This window comes from Dermacentor variabilis, chromosome 3, assembly GCF_050947875.1.
Source record: "Dermacentor variabilis isolate Ectoservices chromosome 3, ASM5094787v1, whole genome shotgun sequence".
In the NCBI taxonomy this organism is placed as follows: Eukaryota; Metazoa; Arthropoda; class Arachnida; order Ixodida; family Ixodidae; genus Dermacentor; species Dermacentor variabilis.
Genome location: NC_134570.1, coordinates 78562310 through 78574474, shown reverse-complemented (window position 1 = coordinate 78574474; position 12165 = coordinate 78562310). Strand labels below are relative to the sequence as shown.

Here is a 12165-nt window from a genome sequence, read left to right as displayed (position 1 = left end):
GGGAGGCTGCCTCGTGTCAAACGTTTAATTATTGCATTTGGCCGTGCTGAGACGTAATAACACGCGGTAGAGAATGGCTTCTAATTATTTTTTACTGCCTGCAGTTTGGCCGTTTTGTCCGTTTTCGTCGTCGTTGGTTGGTGTGGTCTGACTTTCGCCGCAGGTGGAAAGACGCCTATGCAAATCGTGCGCACATTCATGCACTGACCGGGCTGCGGGGCGTGTTCCTGTAGCTGAACACAAGCCATTGTAGTTCATTGCAACACACGCGCTGTTGCGCGGAATTTTTGATATGTCTGATGGTTTTCGTGCTGTGGTGGAGCGCTTGAGAATGATAGCCCTCTTCTACACCCCTGTGCCTGATCTGGGAGGGAACGATGACGACACCAAGCGCCACGGTCTTCAGATGCTTACCGGAATGTTTGCCTACCCAAAATAAATATTAAACAAAGTGAAAACATGACAAGTGATTTTGCGAATAACTGGTAAACGAATAAACGAGAAACAGAGAAAGGCAATGACGTCTTTTGTACTGGGTTGCGTCTTATTATGGCACGCCCTTATCTCTAGTGTATAGTCCAAGGCAAACAGAGCCAGCGCAAACATAATAATCTTTTGAAGATTTATGATTGGGATGTTTTAATACAGGTGGAATCCTTCGACACTCGTTTCCGTTCTCTTGCTGTTGAGACAACGCACTTTCAAACGAATGTATAAGGGAAAAAAAGCAATTGGAAGGTACTTTTCCCGGAGCTAAAGGGGGCGCGAAAAGGTTTGAAGAAAGGTTGATGCTCCGTCTTGGCGTGAGTAATGATGACGTCAATTATGGCGGTGCTGACGCATGTTCCAGAGCAGTTGGAGCCTCTCGGTGGGTTCACGATTCTTCAAACACTGACTATAGTTAAGTTGCCCGCTTTGACGTACCAGATTAACACACGCGTCAGAGATATGCAGTATAGAGGCAGAGGGGTGAAATCCGTGATATTTTCGACCGCCTGTTGCTCTTTTTTTAAAGGGACAGTCAAGAGAAAACACTAAATTCACCTAGGCTGACAAACATTTGCTTTTGCAACTCTGTTCTCGTTAATTTTGCTACAGTAGGTTGATTGCTGGAAAATAAAGTGAGAGCCAGCATGTCATTATTTTTATTTTCCACCGACACCTCAGCGCCGATACAAGAGTGCTATAGCACCGATTTCAATATATATATATATTTTTTTTTTCGTATTTGGGATGCTGGGCTCAGTAAAAGTTGTGTTTTACTGTGCTGTATTTTACTGCCTTAGAATGCCGTATTGTACGTCTTTACCTATAAGCAGTCAACTAGGCCAGAGGAGACGCCGTAAAAATCCGTGACGTCACGACGAGTTGGCCCGGGAAGTTCGATGCAGCGTCACGACCACTGCTCTTCCGCTCTCGCGTCTTCTCTACCTGACAAAGCCTCCCCTTACGGTAAACAATGAGTTGTTTCACTACTGCAAAAGGCTCATCGACTAATGCAGTTCGAATTGTATTTTCTCCTTAGCGTCCCTTTAACGTGAGCCCACGTTAGCTACAAGGCCATAGCTTCCATTCCGCCCCCATTTGAATGTGGCCTCCATGGCCGGAAGACGAACCCGCGACCTCTTCGCCGTAGCCACTGAGCTATCGCGGCAGGCATGTTCGGAAAATTTGTTTCTCGTGCTTTCTCAGTCACCATAAATGACTAGATTGCTCGTTTAATATATAATTTCGAGTATCTCTGTATGCATGCGGTGATATTCAGCGGCTTGTATGTACGCGTACTCTTATTTTTTTCAACAGCTCGTTTCTGAATAGATAGATAGATAGATAGATAGATAGATAGATAGATAGATAGATAGATAGATAGATAGATAGATAGATAGATAGATAGATAGATAGATAGATAGATAGATAGATAGATAGATAGATAGATAGATAGATAGATAGATAGATAGATAGATAGATAGATAGATAGATAGATTTAATTTACAGAAAAAGTTTAGCTTGAAATTAGTTTATTCGAAGCCTAGTTCGGCTTCAGCCTTAACATTGTAACCCGCTGTACTCCGTGCGCTTTGATTGGTTGGCCTATCCGGCAAAACCGCAGCACCCACGGTCATGAAACCCAGCAAGGCTCGCAAAGAAATGTTTCGCATTTACTAATAACAATAATAAAAAGGGGGATGCGTATGCAGAGGAACTATATGAGCGAACGGCGCTGCTTCCTGTTTTTAATCAGGTACGCACGTAGCTTACATATGTCAGCAGTACGTCGTTGAAGTGAGAACGATGTAGCTTCCATCACAAACAGAATAGCTTCTTCAGCAACTAGTAGCCAAAATAAAATATTCTTCACGTCGCTACAGCATCAGATGACGGCCGCGTGCAACCACGCCAAACTGAAGTGCAATCAAAAAGTTTTCAATTTTCTGAAGTGCTGAAGGTGCTTCAAGGTGGCTGATAGTTCTTTCAACAAGAAAATTGTGAGCCACGCAACATCGGGACATAATTAAATTCATCACTACATCGCTTTTCGTTATAAGTGTTCTTTGCTATTGGTCGTCCGCCTTCGCTATGAGGATATGTCCAGCATCGAGATTGACTGTATAGAACTTTGTCTTACGAACAATTGTGACGTCGGGTGTTTTCGTGAATACGGGCCCGGAAACTCTTACTCTCGCACAGCCCTTTAAATCAAGCGCACTTAATCCCGACTCCCGTCGTCAGCTATCGTCGCAGCCCGCGCCATGGGCTGCTGATTTGATGAACGTAGAGTTGACCACAAAGCCATGACGTGCGAACGCCGGCGGCAAGCTTGCGATAAGAACGGCTTGACTGTTTTCGCGTATGCTGTTCCGTTCTTTCCAACGGTTCTCGCTGTCCCCGGCATGATATGTCTGCCCCCTAAAAGCGTTGCAAGTTCTCGTATGCATCTGAGGGTGAAGAATTTGCATTCAGCTGCGACGAGTCCTCTCATACGAGTCCCGAGATAAGACTTCGTGCGATGACACGCCTGTAACGGACGAGAAAATGCGGCACGTGCTCTCGTTTTCTGTTTGTTTTCGGCGTGTGCGAACTGGGAAGACGGCGACGACACACGCACTGTCCCTTTCTCTCGCGCTTCTTGACCCGACCTTGCTTACGGCGCGTTCGTCGCTGGCGCTGCGCGCCGGCGGCGTTAGCGGAGGTCGTCGTCGTTGTCGGGGCAAGTCGCAACCAGCGGCGTGCGAGGGGTGCGCATCGTCTCGCTTGGCCGCCTGAGCGAGACTGAACGAAGGCGCGTTTCTGCAGCCGCTCCCTTTCGCCCTCGTTGCGATTCAGCGAGACCATTTAGACATCCCTTCTTCTTTTTTCATTTTTTTTTTTTTTTGCACTTCGCGCAAGCGCGTGCCCTCTTCGCATTTAGCGGCGAGACACGGAGTGTGGAGGGGAGAGATGCTGCGAGGGGTTTGTACGAGGATGCGGGTGGATGGCGTGCGCGATGTATTTAAGCGCCGCGACCATTAAACGACGTCTCGTTGTTTGCTTGTACCTATAGCTTGCGCGGTGGTGTTTCTTTGCCGTCAGGGAACAGCAGTGCGCGCGGCGGACACGTTGTACAATTACGAAGGTGCGGCTCCCATGCGTGTGTATACTGACAGGCGCGTGTACGTGCGTGCAACACTACGACGACAGGGTTCGGCCAAGCTAGTTTCCGAGTAGCCGTTGCTGGTGACAGGTAAATTAGGGTCGGGCGCGTAAATGTGCCACAGGTGCGTTTGTAGTACGGCATTAAGTCTCACGCGTAAGCTTCTTGCAACTACCTGGAAAGAAAAGTTGGTCTACGGCAGTTTGCATGGGATTGCCGCGATGTGAAGTGGAGTGTCTTTGGATTGACATCTTTATCGTACAGAGCTAGTACACTTTAAACAAGTGTATGACGAACCGTGTTCTGTGTCTCATAATGGCTCAGTCTCAACTGAAATGGCATGTAAAACGCTCCATTCTACTATAATGCTAAGGAAGTCCGTTTGTGTGTTTGTGTGTGTGTGTGTGTGTGTATGTGTGTGTGTGTGTGTGTGTGTTTAGTTATCATTAATATTAGAACTTAAGCATTCGTGATGGTGCCCACAGGGAACGAACGGAAGGCGGCCCTGCACCGACGTGTTTCTGTATACCGAGGAAAGACAAGATGTGCCCTCACTGTGCATTTGTTTCAATCGTACGTATTGGTTTCATTCGTATGAGTGTTGTGCTATAGGAGAACATCAGTTGGAGACGGTGCTACGGGACGAGCAAGTTTTACCACGATTTCATTTTAAGAAAGCTTTATTTGCGTAGCGGTTGCCAGTTTTAGGCCAAGCCACATTCAGTACGAGCCGAGGCATTCATGTGCGGGTTTTCTCATAGTGGCACAGCTCGGAAGTTCGCGTGCAAATTTTCCTCCAGCCAATATTGTAAGGAACTTAATGACCTCGCGGAACACTTTAACGTTCGGCAAATGCGAGCTGAGTCGTGATGACCTCTTCGTTACAAACGTGGGTGCTTCCGTTTAGGACACTCCCGGCGTGCTTCTTTCTGGACGCTTCGAGAAACGTATTCACGCGGTGGCGCTTCGACAACGACGCACCAACGCGCCGTGCCACGTATATCTTAAGGACGTTTCGAATAAAGGTAAATAACGATTCTCGGACTACGAATTAAATTCTACCACCCATATCGCTTATCGCTGCGCACAGGCCATCTCCTAAATGTTGCTCGCTCAAATGCACGTACCTTCGTGGCTCCATTTTTGCCCGCGCACGGCAGCAGCCTGCAATGCTACAACATCGCTGCCACGATACATTCACATGTTTTCATTGCAAAAATAAGGGCATTTTGCTTGCTTGCTTGCTTGCTTGCTTGCTTCCCATACTATGGGGCGTAACCACTACAGGGGATTGGCCAAGCAGCTGGTGGTTAAGCGGAAAATGCTCATGGGAAAACGTTTTTTTTTTTTTTTAATGAAAGCAAGCTAGAAGGAAATAAATTGTAGGCGACATTGCGGCCAACGCTTTCTTCGTTTTCTTGTGTTCCCACTCCCGCAGTGGGGTATTTCAGAAGATCGAAGTGAAAGTCAAGGTAATTAAATGTCTACGCAGATTGATAAAATCGAAGGGATGACTTTGGTACCATTGTGATTGGGTTTACAAACGTAAAACGGTAAAAAAGAAAAGAGGAAATAACAGAAAGATGTAGTCACAGAGGGAAACAAGAGAACAGAACTGGCTGGCAACCTCCAACAAGAGGGACACAACGCCTGTATGAGGGAAATAGAAAAAGAAGTAACAATTAAGGGAGAGAATAACGAAGTTTGTATACAACAAAGAAATAAGCATCAGATACGATTCCTCCAAACGCATAATGTTGCACGCAAGAAATAATGACCCCCCCCCCCCCCTGGGCAGTAAAAGTTGAGAAAACCCGGCATTAGCAAAAACAACAAAAAAAAAGGGAAAGAAAAGAGAGAGAAAAAAAGAAGAGAAATGTTATGGGGCAGCCGGGCACCGTTGCATTCTCTGGGTCTATTGCATTGAAACAACACGGAGACGTGGACTGTATTACTTTATTTCCGGCTACATGACTGTAGGCAGCGTGAACAGAATTTTTTTTTTTTTCGATATCATCTCCAGGCTTTTGCTCGCAAATCTGCATGGGACCGAGAAAAAATAGACAGAGGAAAAGAAAGAAAGAAAGAAAGAAAGAAGAAAAGACAGAAAGAAAGAAGTTCGGCTGTCAGAGTGCGTTGTGCATTCCACAAGTGCGCCTGAAATTATGAGCTACACTCAAGAAAACTTCCACCAGTAGTAGGAATGTCTGTATTGCATCGGGAATGTGGAACCGATATTCGCAACGTGGCACTGCAGATCTTGTTACTGTTCTTTCGCGGCTAATTTCTATTTTATTGAGCGTAGTATATTTTACGGTTGCCAACTGGTAAGAGAAAGTAATGTTGTTGACATCATTCATTCATTCATTCAAAGCACAACCTAGAACACCAATTCATTTTCAAAATACATTTTAATAGGTTTAAAGGACGATAAAAGGAGAAGTGTAATATGAAGGAAAACAGGCGCACATAAAGGAGAGATTGATCAACACATGCGACTTAGAACTTATTCACAGGATTATAAAGAGTAATTACACGATAAAAACCACATCTGAAGGTCTACGTATGCTGGTGGATAATAAGAATTAATATTGAGTTCGTGATAGCCGCGTGTAAGATAGGGATCAGTGAAACTTAAGTGTTTACAAGCGATAGGGAAAATTTTATGATGCAATGCAGAATAAAAATTCAATGAACCCTTATTACGATGCGAGGCAAAGAAATTCAAGTATAGAACTAAAGAGCTGAAATGGGCGAGAATTCACCTTCACGTAGGCCCGACATCAGGGGCCTGAATCACGAAACCTTTTCGTTCGTGCCTGCTCGATGCCATTGCCTTTGAAAATTATACGTCAAGCATCAGGATTGCCTGGAATTCTCGCTTACGAAGCAATTTTAGCGTAAGAGCTTTTCGCGAATATACGGGCTCGGTATCTGTAGCCTTACTGCTCTAGCGACTACGCGTGAAACGGATGCCGACGTGTGCAGCTACATCCGCATCGTCACTGTCAAGTTGGCACGCGCTGATGCACACGCATATAGTATAACACAAAGTGAATCACATTAGATGTGTGCATTAAACGCGTACACTAATATCAATAAGCGTGCACGTGGTATCACGCAAGCGGCACGTGCCACAGATACAGTGCGTAATATTCGTCAGGCTCGTTTAAACTGCGCGATGGACCACGTGGCGCAGACGCAGTGGACCGAGGGACACGAGGCGCTCAGCTTGCCGGCTAAGCTTGGAAAGCCGCGATGCCGCGCGCGTCGCGATTTGCATAACCAGCTGCGCACGGCTTTACGGGTGCCCACGGACAGCTGCGCCCTAAGGCGAAGCCGTTTGAGATTCGTTTGCTGTAAAGGCGGCCGCGTGCGCATCGTGGTTGCTTTGAATCCTTCGCTTCCGCTTTTAAGGACATCGAGTATCGGTTCTTTTATTTGGCAAACATCGCAGTTTGAGCTGTAAATGTTCTTCGAATGACTTACCCAGTGTTGAAGGGCGAATAAAAGAACGCATGCAATTATTTTTTTCAGTGGGGGCAGGGGAGGTGGGAGGTGGCGGGGGGGGGGGGGATCTTTTTACGGTGTCATTCCGTTCTTCACTCGCATTAGGGGACCGCTGACTTGGAAGCCGTTGTGTGCGTTTTCCTCTGTATTGAATAGCGGCGCACAACGGCCGTTCTTAAAGACCATGTTTTCATTTTAATGAAACTGGCGTTAAATAAGTTGTATCATGGGCTACTCTGCTTCTCCGAATAGGTTATTAGGCTCTTTTGGAAACAACGAAAATTACAGAAAGGATTCTTAGAAAATGTGCAGCGGCATCAGTTCTACAGCTCACTACAGCCCGCAGTTCACTAAGTATACATGTTCCTGTGCAGTTCACTAAAGACAACAAATGTTCCTGGGAACGGGCAAAGGAGGTTACTCGTTCGTACCACATCTCATGCACCACACTCGCGAAAACGGACACACCAGTCGCAGAAACATCAAAACACTTCAGGATGCGTGTAAAGGGGAAAAAAAATGGCGTGATTCCAGAAGAACAAGAATTACGTTGAAAAAAACAACGACATGATAGGTATCATAGTAAGAGTTAGCAAATTTTCGATATTCCTGATTCTACCTTGTTCCATTATGTTCCATTGTTTCATTATGTTCCAGTGAAATGAAGAGGTTATCATTTCGTTAGGACTCGTTGACTTCTGGAAGGCCCCCCTCTCTCTCTCCCTCCTCTCTCTCTCTCTCTCTCTCCGCACAACCGATGCGTGGCAGCACTCACGTGATGATAACTGTCTATGTCTAGGTGAGTTGTTGATTATATACTTTGTTTACTTACCTTTTTTCTTTAACTAAGCGTGTTCATCGCCCCCACCGCTGCATACCGGTCTCTGTTTCGCTGCGCTTTCGCAAAGACGACGACAGTCACGTGATCCGGTTTCTATTCATTCTTCTGCTCATCCTACGGGCTCTCAGCACTTTACTTTTTCGTCTTTTTTCGTTGTATACGTGTTCTTTGGCTCAGCATTCAGTGGGCGGTGCGTTTGTCTGCAACACTTGTACTTTTAACCTTGCTCACAGTGTAACGATCCACGGCGCGTTATTAACGTCAGCGCTGACGTAAGTCGGGGTGACTTTGAAGCCTTTTAGAGCTACTTGCATATTCTCTTCAGTGCTCGTTGCCATGGCGACCGTTCTGATTTTTTAAATTATTTGCTCGCGTTTTGTGCTTTCACTTATTCCCTTTTCTGTTTCGTGCCTCGCGCATTGCGCTACAGCATGCCTTCGACTGCTAGAGGGCGATTGAGACGCGAGTGTTTGACGCAGTGCACTATCCGCGATATGTGTCTACAAGGTCACCTTGTGACTCACCCGTTAATACATCGATCTGGCGGGCCCGTCTGCCACGGGGCCAGCACAATCCACATTGTTGTGCCACGGGATGTGGGAGAGCAGAGAGAGACGGCTATTCGCAAATTGGCGAAGCGTTTGAGCTTTGCGGAAATAAGCCCAGCCCGGAACCCAGGAACACATCCGTACTTTAAAAAAAAAAATGCACCAGCACTTACACATAATTTGTTAAAAAGGTGTCTGCAGGTTTGTTTCAGAGGAAATTGTCTTTCTTTTTGCTTTCGTGCGTGCGTGCGTGCGTGCGTGCGTGTGCGTGCTTGCGTGTGTGTGTGTGTGCGTGTGTGTGTGTGTGTGTGTGTGCGTGTGTGTGTGTGCGTGTGGGTGCGTGTGTGTGTGGGGGGGGGGGGGGTGCGCGCGCGCGTGCAATAAATGGCCATCGTGTTCTTACTCTGCGCGGCAGGAAATGTTGCTGCGTGGGTGCTTTCTTTCTCTTCATTTTTTTCCTGTTTTTCTAGGCAGTCATAAATTAAAGCGAGTGAAATGAGCTACGAGGGAAGACGCCGTAATTCGAGGCTTGATTAATTCTGAACACCTGGTGCTTCTCTAACGTGCACCCGATGCACAGTATACAAGCAAATATTGCGATCGCTGTCCTCTATGTCTGCGCAGAACCAATGCGTCAAACCTTTTCTCCCCGTCTTCGTTTCCGATTTTCTGTGTATTGTTCACTTGATATTAAACGGGCGAGCAAAGGCGCACGACATCCACGGGCGGGTTTAATAGATTTCGACGCCGACGGCCAATGACCGGAACGTATTATCGTCACGGCGCCACGGCATCCAGCTCGCAGTGCCTGTGTGCGCGTGTGACCTTTGCGTTTGAAAGATCGGAAGCTGTGCTTGACTTTCCACGCATAGCTCGAGGTTTCCGTATTGCTACCTAGTATTCACGGGCATGCGTTAGGTATCGCACATTAGCAAACGGTTTGTTTTAGCTTTTCAGTGGCCGCATTATTATTTCAAGAACACCTCTTACCGGGACGTGGGTTGGCGCTATAGCAAAGCTGGTAGCGAATATATATATATATATATATATATATATATATATATATATATATATATATATATATATATATATATATATATATATATATATATATATATATATATATATATAGATATATATATATATTGACAAGAAGAAAGGAGGTTAACCGAGGGGCCCGATTTGTATTAATCATACCGTAAGAAGCCAACAAACGAAAACACCAAGGACAACACAGGGGAAATTACTTGCACTTACTAATTGAAATTACGAAATTATAAATTAATGGAATTGAAAATGGCTGAAAAAACAACTTTCCGCAGGTGGGGGACGATCCCACGTTTTCGCATTACGCACGCGATGCATTTTCATGCGCTTTCAATTCCATTACTTTATAATTTCTTTATTTCAATTAGTAAGTACAAGTAATTTCCCTTGTGTTATCATGGCATGTCCTTGTTTGCTGGCTTCTTGGGATATATGTAGGAGAGAAGCAGAGAAACCGAGGGGCTCGCTATTGCTAATCGTGACCATGTAAAGCCAACAAACAATGAAGCCAAGAGAAGCGTCGCAGAAATTAGCTGCGGTTGAAATTGAGATGTAGAAAAATCAAGGAAAAAAAGGGGGAAATGAAAGTGGATTAAAACATAACATGCTTCCGGTGGGAGCCTTACCCACAACTTCAGCTAATTCCCCCGATGCTCTCCTTAGCTTCACTGTCAGTTGGCTTTATATGGTCATGATTAGCAATCTCGAGCCCCTCGGTTTCCCTTCTTCTTTCGTTCATTGATAGCGAAGGTCTCGAATCTGGAAGCGTTGATGTGATAGGTAGTAGACGAGCTTTTCTTTCTCTCTTTTTTTTTTTTTAGCCTCGTGCCTGCTCTCCTAAGTGCATGTGTTACGTGAAGCCATCGGGCAAAAAAAAAAAAAAAAAGGATGTTCCACAATCGCCCACCGTGGCTCTACTTGGCCCTGGCTTACACTCCCAGAGCTAGATCTAGTAAACATAAATACTCAAGTTAGTGGACGGAGTGATAGCCGTCGCCTTAGCACAATTGGTAGCGCAGCGCACGCGTAATGCGGATGTTGCGGGGTCGGCTCAAACTGGCAGTAATATATCTTTTCGTCCACTTTAATGTCCCCCTTTTACTTTGTTATTTTCTACATTTCAATTTCAATCACGGCTAATTTCCCCGCTGTTTTCCTTGGCTTCATCGTCTGTTGGCTTTGTACTGTCGTGATTAACTGAGTGCATGTAATGTGCTGCAACCACTCCTCCCCGCTTTTTCTTTTTCCTTTCTTTTTTTAGTTATCTTTCTGGAAATATTGGGGCCTATAGAGGTATCGCCGACTACTCCGCTTCTCCGAGAGGGTCATTCTGCTCTGTTCGAAGCAACGAAACTTATAGACACGATTATTAGAATATGTACAGCGACATCAGTTCTACAGCTCCCGTGTAAATAAAAAAAAATGTTCCTGCGCAGTTCACTAAATACAAAAAAAGCATGTTCATGGGGACGGGCAAAGGAAGTTCCTCGTTCGTGCCACATCTCGTGCACCACACTCGCGAACAAAGACACATGCGCCACGGAAACATCAAGATACTTCAGGATACACGTAAAAAAATGGGCTTGATTACAGAAAAATAAGAGTTACGTAGAAAAGAACAACGAGATGAAAGCTGTCGTAGGAAGAGATGGTAAGTTTTCAATATTCCTGATTCTACCTGGTTCCATTCCTCGTGCAGTGAAATGAAGAGGCTATTATTTCATTATTCCACGTTGATTTGTGAAAGACATTGCACTTGTGAAGAAAAAAAAAAGCCCATCCGATGGATTGAGTGTACGCCAGCACCGTAGCGACGGGGCGTGATCTCTATAGCCTTCCACTTTCTCGCAGGTATTTTATATATATATATATATATATATATATATATACACGTGTGTGTGTGTGTGTGTGTGTGTGTGACAGTGGCACTCACTTTGCAATATGGTTCACATCGTTCAAATGATGTATCCGGGATCTCAAAGAGATACACAGTATTGCTCACGCATTTCTCTCGCGTTTCGAGCTAAATCGGCACGGATTTTTGTGTGTGTGTGTGTTACACGAGTGCTCCCGTCGACGAAAGAAATTTTACGTGGCTGCGTGTTAACGAATATATCGCTGCCGACAGCAGCAACTTAGGCTTGGTCAGTGCAATAATAGTTCCTGCGTCCACTCTGGTTAAACTTCACGCCACAATATGGCGCCACCAACGCGGCTGCTTACGTCAGCGCCTCCAGTAACCCGATGTTCCGTAAATGGCGATGCCTATCTATACCTGCAGTCTGACACTCTTTAATGTGGCGACGCAGTGGTGCGGTGTCTTCTGTAGAGATACACTTGCTTATTAGCTATGAGGACCGCTGACGTCAGAGCGAGAGTACAAGAAATGCAGTGCTACGCCAGATGTCGCAGTGCTAAACCTTAGGCCGGAACCCCTGAATGGATTCGTCGAGAGGGAGAAGTAATGCTGAGTAAACCTGTATTTGAAGGTGACGCTTCTGCAATAGCAAAACGTGGCTTTTTAGCCTGAGAGGGGACTCGGTAAGCGGGACCGGAAAGACGCGTTGCGATGAAAGGCTTTGGGGGGC

General features: G+C 45.7%; 1 protein-coding gene and 1 long non-coding RNA gene across 7 annotated transcripts in view; one reads left to right on the top strand and one right to left on the bottom strand.

Annotated features, from left to right (window-relative positions):
- The window catches only part of LOC142575925 (uncharacterized), a 29103-nt gene extending 20989 nt beyond the window's left edge, over window positions 1–8114 (bottom strand). For all 3 annotated transcript variants that reach the window (XR_012826737.1, XR_012826738.1, XR_012826739.1), the window contains exon 1: window positions 7974–8114. This is a non-coding gene — a long non-coding RNA (uncharacterized LOC142575925). The remainder of the gene's footprint in view (window positions 1–7973) is intronic.
- Window positions 1–12165, top strand: part of LOC142575924 (uncharacterized) — a 350863-nt gene that overhangs the window by 83796 nt on the left and 254902 nt on the right. The window lies entirely within an intron of this gene.